The sequence below is a fragment of the Terrapene carolina genome, unplaced genomic scaffold (genome assembly GCF_002925995.2).
Source record: "Terrapene carolina triunguis isolate 2854851 unplaced genomic scaffold, T_m_triunguis-2.0 Scaffold42, whole genome shotgun sequence".
In the NCBI taxonomy this organism is placed as follows: Eukaryota; Metazoa; Chordata; order Testudines; family Emydidae; genus Terrapene; species Terrapene triunguis.
This window is the reverse complement of record NW_020664393.1, coordinates 973,382-995,791: the sequence shown is the minus strand read 5'-3', so window position 1 is coordinate 995,791 and position 22,410 is coordinate 973,382.

Sequence of the window (22,410 nt, the reverse complement as noted above, 5' to 3'; positions counted from 1 at the left end):
TTCTTATAAAGTCTGAAAATTGTGACACAATGATAAAGATTATCAGCCTGAGCCTGGAAAACATACAGTATTCACAACATTTTAAAAATGTAGTTTTGAAGAGTTCTTTGTGAGAGAAGCATTTATAACATAAAATGTGCATCTCACTCACAGAGCTGGAATAGATGCATATTGGTTTGTCCCATTAGAATGATTTATAATTCTTTCAGGAAGTCTTCTTCACAGTCTATTGCAGTAATCCGACATGAGGAGATAAAGGCATGGATGAGAGTTTTGGCATAGTTATAGTATAACTGGCACGGCTGAGTTATGAGTCTTAATGTGATTTTGTAAGAGCTCTTAGCAAGGTTATAGACCATGTAGAAATGTCCCCTCCTATTCTTGTAACATTTTTATTACAAATGCTAACCATAAAATAGTCCTACTGAATAATAATTCATTTCTGCCAGGATTAAGCATGGTATTTTTGATTTAGAAACCCAAAAATATAGACTCTGGTTTGAGTTCTTTGGGAAACTTTGACGCTTCGGTTTAAACCTTTAATTAAAGATCCCAAATGAAATATTAGTCTTTAAATTATTACTTTAAGAGAGCATGTTCTGAGATTTGATTGTTGTGAAATCAATTGTTAGTCACTAGGAAATTATTAACATTCAAATAATACCCACATCCACTGTAGCTGCTACATTAAAAGAAAAATAAAACATCATTTACAGCTGTGAAATACCAATAATCACTTCAAAATCCATCATTACTTTAGTGAATGGCTAATTTGTTAGCACATTAACCTCCTTTTCCTTTTGCTTAAGGTCATTAAATAATTGACTTGTCATTAACTGCTGGTAAGCACCACTTTTGAACGGATTATGGCCTAGTTAATGTTCTGACTAGATTTGTTACTTTTCATAAAAATAACAAAAGGAAAATGAATAGAAGAAAACTTTAAGAGACATAGAAAAACAGTAGTTTTTACAGTAGGAGGAAAAGTTAAATTGAGAAGAAAGAAACTGGGACTATCAAGAGGGAGTATGATTACTGAAGTGAAATGTATGTTGAGAAAAAACGAGAGGGAGAATGAATTAGAGCAAAAAAAAACAAAACAAAAAAAAAAGCAACTAAATAGTAACCAATAAGCACTAAAACTGGTTTCTCTTCCTGGATGTACCACCAAGTTGCTTTGTAATCATAACCACTCCATGCTTCAGTTTCTCCATCTGGGGATAATAGTATTTATGACAAGGTTGTGATGAAAATTAATGTTTACCAAGTGCTTTGAGACCCACAGATGAAAAGTACTATGTAAATACCAAGTACTATTACTAAGACAAGGTGGATGAGGTAATATTCTTTATTGGACCAACTTCTGCTGGTAAGAGAGACAAGCTTTTCAGCCACACAGAGCTTTTCTTCAGGTCTGGGAAAGGTGCTCCGAGCATCACAGCTAAATGTGATGTGGAACAGATTGTTTACTATAAGTAGTTAACACATATTCTAAGGGACCATTCAAGGTAGAGTGGCCCGTTAATACCTCCGTAGTCATCAGGGCTGCCCGGGGGGGGGCAAGTGGGGCAATTTGCCCCAGGCCCCTGGCCCCGGAGGGGCCCCCACGAGAATATAGTATTCTATAATATTGTAACTTTTTTTTATGGAAGGGGCCCTGAAATTGCTTTGCCCCCAGGCCCCCTGAATCCTCTGGGCGGCCCTGATAGTCATAGGGCACAAATAGGGGATTAGTGGATTACAGATTGTGGTAATAAACCATAAACCCAGTACTATTACTGACATACCTAGTACTTTATTATCATGTGCTATTTTCAAATGATATAAACAAACATTAGGAACTTGATTCTGCCTTCCTTATCCAGGTTAAATAATACTTCACACCTCAAGTAGTCCCACTGAAACCAGTGGGACTATTCAATCTGAATAAAGGTGACAGAATCTGGCCCTAATTAAATTCCCATGCCAAAGTCTCTGGCAACTTATCAAAGATGTTGTCCAGTAACTCATATAACCCAACAAGCTACATAATAAAGTTACACTGTGACAAAGCCTTGAGCATTAAAACATGGAACGGATTAGTTTTAAGATAATTTATATATTCCATTATTTTTGTGGGTCATATATTTATTTAACCACAGTATCGACATGCAGAAATTCACCTCACCCATTTTTAAAACGACTTTAACTTTGACTCAAAGGATATGTCTGCACTTATACCCCAGCTCTGATTCCCAGCTCAAGGAGCCATATTCAAGCTAGCTATCATTGAGCTAATGTAGCCATGGCAGTGCAATGGGCTAGCCCTCCCGAGTAAATGCCCATCTGTGCCTTGGCTACATTCAATTTTTAGCATGCTTGCTCAATGAGAGCTAGTGCAAATATGTCTCCGTGAGTTCACACAACCCCAGCTCGAAGTGTAGACGCACCCAAAGACATAGAGGGCTAGATCCTTGGCTAGTATAAATCTATGCAGTTCCTTTGAAATCACTGGACCTGTGCTAGTTTATAGAAGCTCAGCATCCATCCCATACACTTTTTAAAAGTCTATGTGATATAATATATTTCTCACAATCAAAGATACAGTCTATGTATACGTGGGAGACATTCATAAGTTTGTCTTGCGGCTCAGAGCCAACGTTTTTTTTTAAATGTATGAGAAATTATTACATGGAACCATTGTCACTCACCAAATGTACAAAGTAAGGACTCAGTTTTGCAAATCCTTATGTAATACTTAATCACATGTATAGTCACATTGAAGTTAATGGGAATACTTTAATCAACAGGAGTTCGTCAGATGAAGGCTAATAAGGCTAATGCACTGTGTATACATATTTAATATTAAAGTGTATTGAGGGAAGGACACATTTTACTTTTGTTTTTCTGGGTGTAGGTGAGAGGTAGCAGACTCAAATCCAGCTCAGGCTCATAGTGACTAGAAATTGCTACCATACCATAGTTGTTGAGTGGCCTTTGGAAAATGACTGGTCTCAATTACTAGTAGTGAACATATCACATCACAAAACGTATCTTCACAGGGAACATTGTTCTTGGTATTTTGAGTAAAGAGCTCATGACTGAATGGATATAGATTCCAATGTATCCTCTCACTGGTTGAAGGGCTTCTTTCAAGTGAGAATTGGTCACAAAGATCCAGATCCTCAAAGGATTAGGCTTCTAAATCTGAGTCATAGTTGCTACCTATACTAGACCATTTTTTTTTTTGAACAATCTGAGACCAGCACCTTTCAGAAGATCTATGTTCCAGTTTAAAAAAAAATCAAATGAGGATTATTTTAAAATTTGGTATCCTACCATACCAGTTAAAATGTGTACATCGGCAGGCAGAGCATAAGCTTGATACGTATTAACCATAGCAAATAAAGCCAGCACTAATGTTTCACCTCCAGTGAGGGAACTGGAAGTTTTATAATTTTGTAGCTTTATGTTATAGCCCCTGAGTGAAGCTGAGGGATGATAATGAATCTGAGTTCAACAAGGAACTAAGCCCATTGTTTGGGATGAAGAGATAATGAAGGTAGTGGGGGTGGAGTTAGGGGAGAAAAAGTGCATAGCAGGAGTTGAAACGTGGGCCTCTCAAACTTGTCAGTGTGCCTTTAAGTCTACACTACAGCACTACATTGGCACAGTTGTGCTGCTGTAGCACATCTAGTAAAGACGCGCTATGCCAAAGGGAAAGCGCTCTCCTGTTGGCATAATTACTCCAACTCCGCGAGAGGCGGAAGCTGTGTTGGCAGGAGAGCACCTCCTGCCGACATAGTGCCGGTGTAGACAGCGCTTAAGTCGATGTAACTTGTGTCGCTCGGGGGGGTGTCTTTTCCACACCCCTGAGCGACATAAGTTACATCGACTTAAGCAGTAGTGTAGACCAGCCCTTACTTGGAGTTGTAAAGGGAAGAAAGGATTTCAAGGACCCTGAAGAAACCCAGAAGGATGAGCCCTGTCTACAGCATAGTGATAACTAGCAAGGGCACAAAACTACTGAACTCTGGTAACCATTAATTCTTCTGCGAAACAAGGAGCAACTTAGGTAAGTAAATTAAATTGAAGCAAACTGATGCATACAGCAAATGGAACAATTTGTTCAAGAGGCTTTTGAGGAACATTTATGAAGATTCTGTGCCGTATTAGCTAGTATTATTGCACTGTATTGTGTATTGATTATTCAAGAGAGGAAATTTAAGATGAGATTGATGTTGGTAATACCATGTAATAAAAGCAAGGCTAAATGCTCCTAGTCAGTCTATTTACATTGGCGTACCACTGTCATTATTTATACTGTTTATCTGTAAATTTACTAGTTTTATTCTAAATTTTGACACTGCTTGGATTTAATCCTATACACTATCTATGTTGCTGGTTGGTTTTGCAAATAAAAAAAAATCTTACTATGTAAGACACTCTGTATCAATAGTCCATTACATTTATTATACATTTATCAAAATAATTTGTAATGTTCACATGACTTAAGGCCTGATTCAGACTCCCATTGACATCAATGGGGTTTGGATCAGATAGCCCCTTTGTGAATATCTTGCTATTGTAGTTGAGCAATTTAAAACCACTTACAATGAGATTACCTCAGTTTTGCAAGAATTTAACTCCATGATGCACAGAGGCTGACATATCAGGGAATGGACAAGGTTATATAACAAAAGCTTGTTTTCTTTTCTGAATGTGCATTGTAGTAGTAGGATTTTATTTTTGTATTTTGTATAATTTAGAATGAAGGATAAAGAATAATAAGATAATAATGTAGCATATATTAAATGTATTGATGTATGATTTAACCATATCTTACCAGCCACCCTTTTTGAGTAGCAGAAAGGAATGGCCTAATGTGTCATTGGTAGAGATGCATTAGCCAGAATTTCTTTATGTCTGGACTGATTTCAAGGCAGTAACAGGCCTTTGAGGGTCTCCACTTTGTTGTAGGTTTAGCATTTTAAAATAAGTAAGCCATGATTGTTTTTCTTTTGCATTGCAATTTGATGTTCCTGTTCAAAATGTTCTGTGTAAATTAATTCTGTTTTGTGTGTGAATGAGGAATGTGTGTTAAGAGATAAGTGTGAAGGCCATTACTGAACCAGATGTTCTAGGGAGGAACCGGAGACAGACGCAAGGGTGCCAGAAGGCTGCAACATGCCCCTATTGTAATGTCAGAGGAGGGCAGATTGACGACCTAAAGATAAGATAGGCACCTATCAATGGGGACAAGATAGCTGTGATCAAAACCAGCATGGGATAATTCCCTGAGAGACTTGATGAAAGAACAAGATAAAGGATGAGAAGGACAATTTAAGAAAACAGGTTTCAGAGTAGCAGCCGTGTTAGTCTGTATCCACAAAAAGAACAGGAGTACTTGTGGCACCTTAGAGACTAACAAATACATCCGAAGAAGTGGGCTGTAGCCCACGAAAGCTTATGCTCTAATAAATTTGTTAGTTTCTAAGGTGCCACAAGTACTCCTGTTCTTTTTAAGAAAACAAGCACTCATCAAACAACAATTGATTACAGCATGACAGGGCAAAACTCATTGGTCCCAATGAAGGAAAATCACTATATTAACAGGGTGCCTTGCCATGGGTTCGTCCTGCCAAGACTTCCCTGGAGCATCGTGTCATGACCAACAGAACCCGGCTCCTACTTACCTGTGATCAACCTAGCTGGCCACTAGATTGATCCGGACTCTGGACTGGTAACTATAACATCGACTGGCAGGACAGTGTGTGTGTGTGTGTGTGTGTGTGTGTGTGTGTGGTGTGATTGAATGCATATGCTAATTGTTGTATCTTCAATAAACATGGTGTATTGCCTTTTCCCCTGAAAAAGATCCCATGTGCTTCTTTTAAGCATAACAGCATGAAGTGAATGCTTCATAGGCCCCATAAGGTCTAGCAAGACAGCTGTGATGGGGAAATCAAGGCAGACACTGTCGTTACTGTTGCAGAATGTAATGAACTGGGAGGAGGGAGGAAAGAAGATAGAAGAGGGCAGTTCAATTTGTTGTAGGATTTGAAACTCTAGATATAAGGAGGGGTTAGATTACCTTCCTGGAGAACTCTCTGAGGAGAAGATGTAGTTCAGGAACACCTTTTCTTATTTTTCCCCCTTTTTTTTTCGGGTTTCCCTCAGTTCTCCTGCCTTAATTTGGGCACACTGGGTCTCAATTACTGCAATTGTTGCCACTTCCCAGAAGCTAAGCTGGCTTTTCTAATGGCTATGCAACTGACATGAGATTTTTCTGGTGGGATAAATATTATCCTTACCTTTCTTCTTTTTATCTACATCTTCTTTTTCACTCCTTTTCTCTGTGCATTGTTTTTCCATTATTTCTCACCCACTCTCCATTGTCTTTTTTCTCTTAATCCCCAAAACTGAATCTTTTCTTTCATCCCCTCTATCTCTGATTTTTATCTTCTTTCACATCTTCAGCAGGCCTCCTTGTCTCTCTCTCATCTTCTCTTGTACCAGTCATCTGTCTCCTCTGCATGTCCTGTTCCATTGACAAGCCTCAGCATGCCGCACTGAAGCAGTTTGGCTATGGACAGCATCTCCTGCAGTGAGAGAAATCATTGCACCTTGACATGTTGCAGCACTTGTGTGGGCCATTGGTTTTAATATTTAGGACATATGGTTTGTTGCAAGAAGGTTCATGTTTCAGGTTATTCTGGATAAATACATATACAAGAAAAAAAGTCATTTTAAAAATGAAACTAGAAAACAAAATATATCTACAGCCTTAAGTCCTGTAGTTGGTTACTCTCCTGCATGACTTCTTTTTTTGCCACCAGCCGCTCCCTATCAGGCCTCACAAAGTTCTCTCCATGACACAACCTGTTTCTATAATCTCGTTATACAACCCAGTGTAGTAACCCCTATCTTTGTCCAGCAGCAGGACTGTAGAATCCATGATCCACTGCCCAACCAAACAAATTGAAATGTAAATATCATGCTTATACCATTAGGGCTTAGAGAAGCTCTCTCTCTACCATAGAAGTCAATCCCCTGCATGAGCCATCTTCCAGGACCGGTGGAACCTCTACTGTTTACCTTTACCATTGCCTTGAAGGTAGTAGCAGACTCTAATCTCTTAATGGTCTACTTACTAGAGAGGGGCAAAGAGCTGTACACGCTTGAAACCTGTCAATTTTGTCTGTAATCTTCCCATGTTCCCAATATGTTCATCTTAGATTTTTTTTCAGTAGTTAACCCCCTTGTATAACAGCTACCTTATATTATGCTCTAACCTTCACATTACCCTCAGTTCTTTGATTTGTTTCCTTTTTAGTTTATGCCAGGACAATTCTATTAAATTCCTATTCATCGCTATTACTGCCTTCCACCCACCGTGTCTCTTTATTCTTGCCAAATGTGTGATCTTATCTTTTCTAATATTAAATTACTATCTGCTACTATTCCCTCCCTTACCCCTCATCTGTTCCTGTCTTCCTGTAGCTGTAGTTTGTCCTCAGCAGTATCCACTATTCTTCCTCCTGGTGACGTGAGGAAATTACAGTATCATATAATGTATTGCTTTCTCCGAGGTTATTTATATCAATATTAAATAGTATTGGTCCAAGGATCAAGCTCTGGGCTGCTCTGCTAATTACATTTGCCAATTTGCTTGAACCCATTTAATGAATTCCACCCCCACCCCCTCCAGTCAGTTTTCTAGCCAAGAAGTTATTGTCTTGCTAATTACAATTTACTTGTACGTTTTAAGTTCTTACATAATATTTTGTGGTCTTAAGAGCCAAGGACTGGATTTTCACAGGTGCAGAACCCCACAGCTCCTTTTGACTTCAATGGGAGTTGTAAGTACTTAGCATTTCTTAAAATCCCAAAGGAGTTAGTCAGCGCTCTATGGTAAGCTCTCAGATTTATTTCTCCCAGTCACCATCCAGTCATAGCCCCTCTCTCCCCTTATGGGAAAGTAATTGGCGAGAGCTCAGCAGAGGCCAGGGTAAGGGGCAAGGCTCATAGAGAGGCAAGAAAAACCACAGGAAGTTCTTGTGAACTGAACCTGGAGTTCATGCATCAGTGTTTAAGAGCTGCTATCTTATGTTTAATAAAGTCATTTCAGTTTACCTATCAAGAAGCTGACTGGGTTAATCATAGGTGAGTATTCCATATGGCTTCCCCAGGGGATATACAACATCCCATGCATATTACTTCTGCTGAAAAGTGGCAGTTTGAATTGAGACAGATATTGACTAGCTGCCACATGTGGTGCATTTTTATTCATGACATAGGCAAAGCCCTCCACTAGTGATCCTGTAAAAAACTAATAGCAGTTTGCAAAAGCTCTTACAGAGAAATGAAAAATGTGTACAGGGCACTTAGAAAAAACTTGGAAACAACTAAACTTTGTATTTGTTTCCCTTCACTTTCAGTGAACTAGATACAGTGTACAACACATATGGTCAGTCCTGTTTGAGAACAATTAAAGGGATCCAAAATTATGAAGGATATATTGAAGTGTGATCCATTTTTTCTTTTACCCTATCACGTTATCAGAGATGCCAAGGGTTGGCTGTCCTTAAGAATGAGATTTATAGCCTCAAAGAGAGAGATTCAAGGCCAAAGAATGAGAATTTCAGGGGGGAGGAAAGGGTGTTAGGGCTCTCATCTTTGGGCCTTGGCAACATCCAGTAGTACAGGTTTTTAATCCAACCAGCACTTAATAGTTTGTTTTCAAATATACACTGCTTAATATTGTATATGAAACACTTAAATGTCCTAATGCATACTAAAGTCTAGGGCACGTGAGAATTCTGTATTCAGTACAAACCAATGGATTTTAATAAAAACAATTATTTGCTAGTTGGAACAAAAACCTAGACAGTTGGAGATCCCTGAGGACCAGAGTTAATAAACCTTAGTTTAAGCACATACAATCAGTGGACAGAACAAGAGAAATATTTAAAAAATAAACTGTTTTTATATAAACCTAACTAAAAAGCAAACTTGTATCAGAACAACATTTTTTTTTGCCTATCACCTTCTCATAGTAAACATCAGTTTTGAAAAAAAACAAAAAAAACCCCACTTTACAGTACAATTATTTGGTTTGTATATTATTGTTCATATTACATCTATAGCAAACTAAAATAATTAGATTCCAAAACAAATAAGTGCAAAGCAAATTAAACAAATGTATTAATTAATTAAAATACAACACAACCAAACAATACGTTAAATGAATGTAAAAATAAATAAAGTAATTAAATTAAGTGTAATTAATTTGAAGCTAACAAACCATAGATAAAGGATTCAGATTCCACATTGCTTTTAATATCTAATTTGGTTTCACATTTTATTCATGTGCTTTGTTATATTGCCGTATGGGCCCCTTTGCTGTTTTTATAACTTCTTTTTTGTGGCTCAGTCTTGAAATATGGCTCAGGATTTGCCATCCTTGCTTAGATAATGGAGCACAGCGTCCAATCTAGTCCAATGTTTGGTCTGAATGGTACCTCACTCTTTTGAAAAAGACTGAACATTCTCTCTTCTGCATTTGAGTGGGGGTAAAACTAAGACAAGGCCGGCAACCCTGGCCAGCAATGGAAACTTGAGAAGACCACTAGGGCTTTTGACATTGCTAAGATATGCCCACACAGTGTCCATCCTGTACTGCACAGTAGCATTATCGTGTCAGTGTGTAGTGCTGCCTCAGTCCACAGAAGGATATCTGACTTCTGCATCAACTGCAAATCAACAAACTCCTCTTGCAGCTTCTCTACCTCAGGTGGAGAGAGACTAAACATGTGCTGGTATCTGTCAACAAAGCGCACAACCTGTTCAAAAGTGCAGTTTTCTCTGATATCAAAGTTCACAAATGCTGCCGTCTTTAACATTTCATCATTAAAAGTAGCCTCTCACATGCATACTTAGCTACACTAGTAGAGAATGTTCTGCCTGCACAAAAGAACATCCAATTTGCAAGAGGACTAATATCCCCTTGCTCTTCCAACGTCTGTACAACCTGCTTTGTGACCAAACCTATGTCTTTTTCAGTGCCTAAGTAAAAATATTTTAAATCTTTATATATTTACTCAGAATGAGTGAGATAAGCTTAGTAATGTGTGTGAGAGTGAGATAGCATGCTAATGAGTGAGTCTTACACCCAGTGAGTGAGACTTGACATGTCTGTGTTTTATATGAACAAGAGTAATTCAATGAAAAGAATAGCTGGTCAACTTGGAACAAGTTAAAGGCAATACTATTCAATACAGTTAATGTCTAGAATTCACTGCTGTTGGAGGTCGTTAAGCAAGTGTTCCCAACCCCAAGCATTCAAAAATCATGAGCTGGAACTCAAACATCATCAGACTGGCTTAAAAATCATGAGATTTTAAAGATAATAAATGTTGGGTTCTTTTTATTTTCTTTCTGAGTTCTGAGCTATTTTGCATAAATTTTTCAAGCTTTTCTCCACAACCAGAAAGGGCTAAAATCTTATGAAAGAATAAAATCACCTGACTCACGGAGCTGGGGACTAAAAGGGAAAACAACACATATATTGCAATCCTCATGTTAAGGGACAACACTGTAATACTGGGGATGGGCATAAATCAATGGAACATGTATAATTATACAAGGACAAACAATTAAGCTTAGGGAAAACAAATGTCATGCTTTGGGGCCTATACTGATCGTTTGCAAGGTTTAGGATGGAATTTTTTCCCCATACACAACACTGCGCAATCTTTCTTGGAAGCATCAGAATCAGTATTGGCACCTGTCAGAAGCAGAATATTGGGCATGGTGGGCCAATGATCATATGTATTACTGTTTACAGTATAATGATGTCAGTTTTCAAAAATTTTCAAACAAAAAATCTTTCCTAGCTTTGTCTGTGTTTTCCATTCAACTTTATCATATGTTTTCTTTGGCTTTGCTGTCAATACAGTTTCTGTGATATTATACGGTAAACATGAAATCTGTTTAGTGTCCCAAACTTTCAGATAAAGTGTATGTGTGCGTGCGCGCGCACACACACACACACACACAAAAGGGAAGCTGTGGAATCTTTGTCATTGAGATTAGACAAACATCTGTTAGGGATTGTCTAGGTATACTTAATTCTATCTCAGCACAAAGGGATGGACTAGCTTGAAGTCTCTTCCAGCCCTACATATGTATGATTCTATAATATACACAGATAGCCATTTTTTCCCTTTATGTAAAGGATATGTACATTTCTGACTTTGCAGAGTCTGTGCATTAAGATTTCAATGACGGCTGTTTGATGTGGAAAATACAATGCTTGTGCAACCATTGCTACCTCTGCGCAAGACTGTGTGGTTTGTTCTGTGCTATATGCAGTACACACAGACATAAAATATTCAGTCTGGATATAGCCAGAGACACTCTCACTGCTCAGATGTCTCAAGATGCACACACTCAAAAACAGAAAACTAGTCAGTTTCAATATTTTTCACGGGCCTTCGGAGGCAGGCTTTGGTTAGCACAGAGTATGGATCAACAGTTCTTTAATATCTAAAGAACACAAAGAAAATGTTATTTACATATCAGCCTCAAGCTGGGGGAATGCTGAGTCATAGTTTGCTATTTAAAAATACAGCAGTATTACACTACAGAGATGTGATATCAGCAGACAAGCAGGTCTTTGGGGCCACAGCAACAAAGAACCTTACTGTGACCGCTATAAACAGGTGAAGTTACTATCCTTAGCAGAAAGGACAAAATGTCAATCAGGGGCCCAGGAACGGGGAGGACGGGGGATATCGCCCTTCCGCTTTTTACTGGCCATAAGGGCAAGCCATGGGGGGTGGGGAGAGGCAAAGAGGAGTGAGCAGGGGTGGACTCTTGGGGGAAAGAGGCAGCATGGGAGGGGAGTCTTGGGGGAAGGAGTGGCGCAGGGGCAGGGCCTCTGGGGAAGGGGTGGCACAGGGGCCATGGTTCAGGCACCTGTGGCCCCACTACTTTTAGGTCACTTCCACCGCTCCTGGTGTCAATTATTAAATTCTGCTATTGTCAGGCCAGATATCAAAACTAAGTATTTGAAGGAATATAGTGATAGTGCCTATGAAGTAAGATAAATCCTCTAAGACAAAATAAAATAAATTGGACTATAAAACTAAATACTTGATTGCTTGTTTTACAATGCTTTGGACAAAAAGGAAAATGAGCAAGTTTCTGCTGATGAAAATTTTAAAGGAATGGGACCACTGTTTCAGCATTCACCAAATGGCTGCAGGTATTTGGAAAATATCGAATAATACTATGAACAGGGAAAGGTGAAAGTGAAAGAACGAGAGGTGCTAGGACGAGAGCGTCATGGAAAAGCAATGCCAGTTTGGGTTATCTGAGGGAAGGTGTTCAAAGGAGTAGACATAGGCCTTTGGAGTCAGCAGGTACTAAGCAAGCAAAAAACATTGCATTACATTGCACTGAAGAATGGCATGGTGCATTGGTCAGCATAGTTAGATTGAAGCGGCCCCTTTTAACTACTTAGTACTTAGGATTTTGTTTTTTGTACTTAACTGAATACCAATATTATCAAAATATTGGATTTTGTACTCATAACTGAATACCCAAATGCCTACATTTACTATGGAGGGTATGCATGCCAGAGGGATCACTCTAGATCTAGGAAGCAATCTCACTTGGACAATTAATGCACATTAACAATTATGCAGATCTCTTCTCAAACCCATTCTTCAGTGGAGAATGCCAGCACACAGAACTACTCGTTTCTTCTCCAAAAATCGTTGATTTTTTTTAAAGAGAACAATGCTTTCAAATAAAGCTTATTATAGCATGAAGTATTAACTTTAAACTATATGCTCTTTCTTATAAATTTGAGGATTTTATTGTTCCTTTATACCTGGTATCACATCACGGTGTTGCCTGTCTTGTAGTCAGGGAATAACTGAAGTGTCATGGCATGCCCAAGAAGTTGTATAGAATCATAGAAGATATGGGTTGGAAGGGACCTCAGGTGGTCATCTAGTCCAACTCCCCCCTGCTCAAAGCAGGACCAATCCCCAACTAAATCATTCCCGCTAGGGCTTTGTCAAGCCTGACCTTAAAAACCTCTCAGAAAGGAGATTCCACCACCTCACTAGGTAACCCATTCAAGTGCTTCACCACCCTCCTAGTGAAAAAGGTTTTCCTAATATCCAACCTAAACCTCCCCCACTGCAACTTGAGACGATTACTCCTTGTTCTGTCATCTGCTACCACTGAGAACAGTCTAGATCCATTGGAACCCCCTTTCAGGTAGTTGAAAGCAGCTATCAAATCCCCCCTCATTCTTCTCTTCTGCAGACTAAACAATCCCAGTTTCCTCAGCCTCTCCTCATAAGTCATGTGTTCCAGCTCCCTAATCATTTTTGTTGCCCTCCGCTGGACTCTTTCCAATTTTTCCATATCCTTCTTGTAGTGTGTGGCCCAAAACTGGACACAGTACTCCAGATGAGGCCTCACCAATGTCGAATAGAGGGGAATGATCACGTCCCTCGATCTGCTGGCAATGCTCCTACTTATACAGCCCAAACTGCCATTAGCCTTCCTGGCAACAAGGGCACACTGTCAACTCATATCCAGCTTCTGGTCCACTGTAACCCCTAGGTCCTTTTTTGCAGAACTGCTGCCTAGCCAGTCAGTCCCTAGTCTGTAGCAGTGCATGGGATTCTTCCATCCTAAGTGCAGGACTCTGCACTTGTCCTTGTTGAACCTTATCAGATTTCTTTTGGCCCAATCCTCAAATTTGCCTAGGTCCTTCTGTATCCTATCTCTACCCTCCAGCGTATCTACCACTCCTCCCAGTTTAGTGTTATCTGCAAACTTGCTGAGGGTGCAGTCCACGCCATCCTCCAGATCATTAATTAAGATATTGAACAAAACCGGCCCTAGGACCGACCCTTGGAGCACTCCACTTGATACCGGCTGCCAACTAGACATGAAGCAATTGATCACTACCCGTTGAGCCTGACGATCTAGCCAGCTTTCTATCCACCTTTATAGTCCATCATGAGATGGAATGTTTTCATAGATTCAGATTTTAAAGGCCAGAAGGCCTTTATGACCATCTAGTTTGATCTCCTGCATAACACAGGCCAGAGACCACAATCTGGTAATTTCTTCATCAAAAATATATACTATAGCTCAAACAGAACTTTAATTTGTCTTAAAGACTGCAAAAATCCATCACAGAATTCATCATATTCCTTGATACATTCTTCCAATGGTAAATTAACATCTTTTTTAAAACGTGCACCTTCTTTCTGGTCTGAATTTGTCTAGCTTCAGCTTCCAACCACTGGATCTTGTTCTGTCTTTTGTGACTTCTGCCTTTTCCCCCCTCCCCTTTATGCCAATTCTTCTGAGCTGGTCTGGGTCCAGCCCATTGTTGTCAGGTAGATGGTGTATGCCTGATCCGCAGTAGAAGACTGGCAATGCCATGCCTCAGTCTCCCCCATGTTTGGCAAACTTTTCAGATCCTTTCAATTCATAACCTTTGCTGAAGCCTTGCAAGTCAATAAAGCCATGAATTTCCTTCCTTAAATTCACTAATCAGTTACAAATGTTTCAGTAATCCCTATTCCCATACCTTTTCTACACACTGCAGTAAACTATGCATCTTGGAAATTTCCATCTGAGTCTCTTTTTAAATAATAGCTTTATTCTGGCCATTTTCCAGTCTTCACAGATCTTTCTTGATCCATATAAATTTGTCTAATTTCTTACAGTACTTTAGCCTGCTTAGATGTATGTTGTGAGGTCCTCATGTCTTATCAATTAACAGCTTATAACATTTTTAATGCTCATTTCTGGTATAATATGTACACTTCCTACTTCCACATCCCATAAAAGTGATATTGGCAAATGTCCACTTTATTCATTTGTAGAAATAGATAGAGTCATTATTTAACCCTTGTAATGCAGGACACACATCTTTATGATATTTCTACACAAATGAACTGGGAGGAGCTATGGGCATTCAGCACTCGGCAGACTATATTTTTTCCTTAGAAAAAAACAGTATTTGTGGTTTTTTTAGTATTATAATTAAACTCATTAATCCCACCCAATCTCGAAAACACTTATGAACAGGAGTAGTTTCATTCAGTTAATGCAGTTAGCTCAGTGGGACTAGTTACATGAAAAAAGTTATGTGTGGAAGTGTTTGCAGGATAAGAATTTAAAGCGTAAAGTGTATCATATTTTCTGATCATCATATTCCATAATTCTTGATTTGTATCTTTTAAAATTCCATTTTCAAATTGGAATTCCGGTGCTCACATACTACAGTGGTGGGTGTTACAGAGAACCCTTGGATAGATCATCAGTCATTACATCATGACCACCTGATCAGTCATACTCATTAATTTGTCATGAGTTTCCTGCTCATCTTAACTTGGCGTGGAAGTGTGGCAGTTAAAGGAGCAAATGCTTTAAAATTTAGCCCTAAGGGACAAATCCAGCCCTGTTTCTGGACTCTGAATTTTGATTAAAGACCCCAATTATGCAGTTAGCTCCACATGGACAGACCCCCACCCAGAAATAACTTTCATCCCAAATGCACAGTGAACATCTCCAAAATATGTAACAAAGAGCTACAATGATAGAGGGTGCTTGTTGTTGTTTTGATGAGGTTTTTTTTTTTATTTTGTTGTACTTCACTCTTTTTTTGCTGTATGTAGAATTACATGTCAATACCCACTGAAAATTACCACAAGTGTTGAAGGACAGCATCTTTATCTATGTTGTTTTATCAATAAAAGAAACCACAGTAGTTGCTGTTTGTTAATAGTTTTCCAGCTAAAAGGGTTTAGCTGAAGCACTATGCTTAACATTCAAAAACTGCCAGGCCCAATGGCTTAATCAGCTTTAGTCATTTCTACTCCTTCCTCCATCTAGCTGTAATTTGTTATTTAGCTTGAGGGCATTGCTCCTACTGTTTATAAGATCAAGTTCAAGTACAAAGTCAGGACCATTTCCTCTTACTTCCCTCCCCTCCTGGGAATGTACCATAGGCAGAACATTCAGGAGGCTGGCATGGAATAACTTCAGAGAAAGAGTTGAAATGCAGAGCATGCTGTATAATGCAGAGCAGTTGAGATTTCTCCAGGCATATCCTATTGGGATGGTACACATATTTTTTCCTCATCTTGCTCATTTTCCCCCCTAGTATATAAGATAAAACCCAATGAGATTGTTTGGAATTCAGTCAAAAGGCAGAATTGGTAGCTTTTTTATGTAAACTGGACTATGAGATTCAGCATTTTGGATTTGAGGATCGCATAGCATTATTTTTTAGTCTGAATAAGAAGAGAGAAACCTACTTATCACTCAATATTATATGTGAAGTTATTATAGCCAAATGAAGTTATAGCCGTATTTGGGGAAAATATAATAATTTAATTGACTTGTTTGCATTACTGTATTATCATAGAATCATAGGGTTGGAAGGGACCTCAGGAGGTCATCTAGTCCAACCCTCCGCTCAAAGCAGGACCAATCCCCAACTAAATCATCCCAGCCAGGGTGTTGTCAAGCCTGACCTTAAAAACCTCTAAGGAAGGGGATTCCACCACCTCACTAGGTAACCCATTCCAGTGCTTCACCACCCTCCTAGTGAAAAAGGTTTTTCTAATATCCAGCCTAAACCTCCCCCACTGCAACTTGATACCATTACTCCTTGTTCTGTCATCTGCTACCACTGAGAACAGTCTAGATCCATCCTCTTTGGAATCCCCTTTCAGGTAGTTGAAAGCAGCTAGCAAATCCCCCCTCATTCTTCTCTTCTGCAGACTAAACAATCCCAGTTCCCTCAGCCTCTCCTCATAAGTCATTTGCTCCAGCCCCCTAATAATTTTTGTTGCCCTCCGCTGGACTCTTTCCAATTTTTCCACATCCTTCTTGTAGTGTGGGTCTCAAAACTGGACACAGTACTCCAGATGAGGCCTCACCAATGCCAAATAGAGGGGAATGATCACATCCCTCGATCTGCTGGCAATGCTCCTACTTACACAGCCCAAACTGCCATTAGCCTTCTTGGCAACAAGGGCACACTGTCGACTCATATTCAGCTTCTCATCCACTGTAACCCCTAGGTCCTTTTCTGCAGAACTGCTGCCTAGCCACTCGGTCCCTAGTCTGTAGCAGTGCATGGGAATCTTCCATCCTAAGTGCAGGACTCTGCACTTGTCCTTGTTGAACCTCATCAGATTTCTTTTGGCCCAATCCTCTAATTTGTCTAGGTCCCTCTTTATCCTATCCCTACCCTCCAGCGTATCTACCACTCCTCCCAGTTTAGTGTCATCTGCAAACTTGCTGAGGGTGCAATCCACGCCATCCTCCAGATCATTAATTAAGATATTGAACAAAACCAGCCCCAGGACCGACCCTTGGGGCACTCCGCTTGATACCAGCTGCCAACTAGACATGGAGCCATTGATCACTACCCGTTGAGCCCGACGATCTAGCCAGATTTCTATCTACCTTATAGTCCATTCATCCAGCCCATACCTCTTTATCTTGCTGGCAAGAATACTGTGGGAGACCCTATCAAAAGCTTTGCTAAAGTCAAGGAATAACACGTCCACTGCTTTCTCCTCATCCACAGAGCCAAATTATACTTTGAAGTTATTGTTGGTAGTAAGAGAAGGGCACGGCTGTTTGGTCTGAACACAGGACTGGTAACCAGGAACTCCTGGGTTCTAATATCAGCCCTGTCATTGACGCCATATGTAGCTTTAGGTAAGATACAATCCTTGCCTCAGTTTCCCCATCCCTACAAAATTGATACTTACCTAACCTGCTGTGCATGTCTCAGAAGCTGCAGCACAGGATCTAACCCTATGTAATCTTGTTCCCTTTTTTTCAAGGTGAGGGGGAATCTCCCTGTTTTGCACAGTCCATCATTAAACTACATGGGCCCAGAGCCACAAAGGGACTTAGGCGTGCAGCACTCTAAGGGTTAGGCAGCGAAGTCCCTTTGTGAATTTGGTCCTTATACTCTTACATACCTTTGGGGCTGTCCATCAGTTATGTAATGCAGTAGGGGATAAGTGGGCCCTGAACTTTGCGTGTTTATTTCATTGTTGCAAGGGATGGGTGGGTCTTGAAAATCTCCCAAAAGTCTGTTACATAATTTATAGACAGCCTCTTGGTTGAAGGAACTCAGTCTATTGTAACCTAGTTGTGATATCTTTTAGAGTTCCATGTAGCCTTTGTCCTCAAGGGTTGATTTTAATGCTTTCTTATGTGAGTAACTTCGCAATATTTGTTTTTTCTGACATCTAATACCTGTCTATGTTATTGAATTCTGTGCTCTGCGCAGGTTTCAAGTAACTGCTGTTCACTGATTCTGAACTCCCGTACTCACTCTCAAATTCTCTGTCAGAGCCTCACTAATGGTAGAGCCAGAATAGCTTCTCTCACTGGGGACTCCAGTTTCTTCATCATCAAATTCACTTCTGCATAGATTAAGAACCTATTTCATGATAATGCATCTCACATTAGTACAATGCTCTGCAGTTTAGTTATATGTTGTTTTAATAATTTTTTGATCTCACTCTCTTCCAGTCCTGGCAGCCCTACCATATTTCATTTATAGCTGCTAGGTCATAGATTTCACCATTTGGTATCACTCCTTGCTCTTGCTTGCTTCTTATGCTCCCAGAATTTGTGCATAGGCAATTCTTTTCTTATCTATTATTCTTAATACACATACCTTTTTACACCTCTTGGAGTTTGACTGAATCACACATGGACTGACTGCTTCTCTCCTGCAAGCAAGGGGTCAGTCTCCTTATTTATTAAAGCAACATAGACCTAATTGAGCCTGAATCAACACAGTACCTGAGTTTCAAAGAAATATCACTTCAAGCTTACTTTGCAAACTTGGACCTGAGACTCAAAGTAAATGACGCACACACACCCTGCATGACAAAGAGTACAGAGCATAAGGTAATAGCCTATTTCTCCAGATGATTAGGTATCAATTATGTGGAGCTCATTTCAATAAAACATCAGCAAGTTACAGAATGTGTATTAAGGTGACTAAAACAACAAATTCACCCCAAAATATTGATGACTCCCACCACTCAAAGCCATAAGTAGCCTGCATTCTCCTGTTCCTTTAGAGCAAAATCTAAACTGGAATCCTTCAGAGCCACAAACTAAGGGTATGTCTTCACTACCCGCCGGATCGGCGGGTAGTAATCGATCTATTGGGGATTGATTTATCGCATCTCATCTAGACACGATAAATCGATCCCCGAACGCGCTCTCCGTCAACTCCGGAACTCCACCAGAGCGAGAGGCAGTAGCGGAGTCGACGGGGGAGCCGTGGACGTCGATCCCGCGCTGTGAGGACCCGAGGTAAATCGATCTAAGATACTTCAACTTCAGCTACGCTATTCACGTAGCTGAAGTTGCATATCTTAGATCGATTCCCCCCCCCCAGTGTAGACCAGCCCTAATATACTAGAACTAATTCCACTCCCTAATTATCAAGAATGGGTCTATTTCATAAATAGCCTGTCCACCATTTTAAAATCAAAGATAAGCTTTGCCACTGGGAGTAGTGAACAGCAGATGTGTATTTTTAAAAAAAACTGACATGAAAGGAAACAGCAGAAACAGGAAGATGGCTAATTTGGAATAAAATACTGCCCCTACCCTATCTTAAATAGGAAGTGATGGAAGGGACAAATAAACAAACCTTTACTTAAAGTTCTTTAGAACAGGGGCATTTCAAGTCCCTGTATCACTGAAACACCGTTCACATTTCTGGCTTTCAGCTAAGCTTTCTGCCAGAACAATCAATAAGTTACAAGCATTAATCAGACATATAGTAGTATCCTGATTAGGGGAAAAAGCACAGATTTCAGATAAACTAGATAGACGAAAAAGAATACCTAACATAATTGTCTAATAACCTGATCAAAGGATAAATTAGCAGGAATCAGCAAAATGCAAAGGCTTTTCACAACCTGCACATATTAGATAGCAATATCTTACCCTCCTCTTTCTAGATGAAAGCATATGGGAGTCAATAATCGATAAGCTTGTTTTTGAAGATCAGTTTCTTAGCAAAGATTCATAGCTCAGGATCAATTAAGTACATGTTTAGTAGACAGAGACAGATATAAAGACATCAGCAAAACAGACCTGAATGTTATCTGCTGCACTTATACATATACTGCCAATGAAGTTACAGAAGCACGAAAAAATAATAGGCCAAAGATAGTGCCCAATGGACTAATGGAAGTAATCAATATAAAACCATTTTCACTAATTGTAAATGACTGGAAAGATAAATATATGAACCAACTTAGAACAGGGTGGCATTCTAAGCAATAATTGTAACAATTTGTACTGTTCTGTAATATACAGTGATTTACTATTTGTTAATAATAGATAAAAGGTGCAAAATATTAATAAGTAAAAAATCCAACCAACGAAATATCTTCTAAATGTCAAAACTTCTATTAAAGATCCTTTACCGTCAGGCTGTGGGAGCTTTGCTGGAATATGGTTCTCTAAACTCAGCTCGATTCTTAGGTAGTAGGTTGTCTGATTGTATCAGTCATTGGAAAATCAGATTGCCTATATTATAATTGTGTTAGCCAGATTGGCTACTGACCTATTAGACCCTTCCCTCTCCCCGAAGATACATATGGTAGTGTTAATGGATGCAACTATACACAGTTTGGTCAGGGGTAGAGATAGGTGCTGTTGGGTATTAGCAACGGTTTAGGGAAGGTCAGGTTTTCACCCTACGTCTTTAGTATGACACAAGCTGGCTAAATGTTGTACCTCCATATATCTTCCTTTTCAGTTCCAGCCATTTTTAAGTATGTTTCAGGAACATTATAAGCCTGATTTACTCTGTGAAATCCAGAAAGCAGGTGAGGCTGAGCGAGGAAGTCTGCTCTGAATCAGGCCATCTCCAGTGCAGCTTCCACCAATATGCTCCAAATGACCCCAACTGGATTTTAAAGCTCTTCCTCAGCAAACACGTAGGGTGGGGTGACAGTAGTATTGAGGCCTCATCTCCACCAGAACGCAACCCTCTCCTGGAGGAGCTACCCATGAAGACACAGCAGTTTGTTCAATTTGCTACTTAAATTGTAATCTCTTCAGACAGGGTCTCTTTTTGTTCTATGCTAGTATGGGGTCTAGCACAATGGGCTCCTGGTCCATGAGTAGGGCTCCTAGCTGCTACTATAATACAAATAATTAATCATCATCATCATCATTTCACCCTGTTAGCATCGCTTCCTCCTTATCCAGAACAGCTGCCAATAAAGATAAAGCTTTAGGTAACTTTGGAGACATCACATGCCCCCAGCCCGCAAAACAACTCCAAAAATAATTAAGTGAAAGTAACTTGTCCTCTTCTTCTTCTCTGGTGGTTGCTTCTCTCTCTGAAGTGATGCAGGGAAGGGAAGAAATATAGTTAGAGAGATTGGTAAAGCTAATGGTGACCTGTAGCTAAATCAGGGCCTGACTCTGCAAACCCAACTTTAGCAGGACTGCTGCTGGTGGTCAACATTGCTCTCACTAGTGTTTGCAAGATACTAGTGTCTGGTAATTTTCATTGTTACTTGGATTAAAAATAACTCTTTAGAGCAGTGGTTCTCAAACTGAGGATCATGACCCCTCAGCGGGGTCACAAGCTTATTATGTGGGGGTTGCGAGCTGTCAGCCTGCACCCCAAATCCCACTTTGCCTCCAGCATTTATGATAGTGTTAAATATTTAAAAAGTATTTTTAATTTATAAGGGGGGGGTCTCACTCAGAGGCTTGCTGTGTGAAAGAGGTCACCAAGACACAAAAGTTTGAGAACCACTGCTTTAGAGTAAACAGACATCTATGTATATGTTCTGGAAAATAATTGGACAGTGGGATAAATCCAACACAGTCTAAGGGTATGTCTAGACTACCCGCTGTATCGGCGGATAGCGATCGATTTATCGGGGATCGATATATCGCGTCTCGTTAAGATGCGATATATCGATCCCCGAACGCGCTCCCCGTCGACTCCGGAACTCCATCGGAGCGAGCGGCGGTAGTGGAGTCGACGGGGGAGCCGTGGCCGTCGATCCCGCACCGTGAGGACGGGAGGTCAGTCGGAATAAGATATGTCGACTTCAGCTACGGTATTCCCGTAGCTGAGTTGCGTATCTTACATCGACACCCCCCCCCCCACCCCCAGTGTAGACTAGGCCTAAGTCTCACTGAAACCTTCTCCTGCTAAGGTTTCACTCTGCTAATTACAAATTAGATGCATTTGTACTCAGTGAAGCATTAGGCTTCATCAGAATACAAAGGAAACAAACATCCTTTTCTCCCACAAAATAGACTGCATGGCACATATATACTCTACCAGCTATTGCC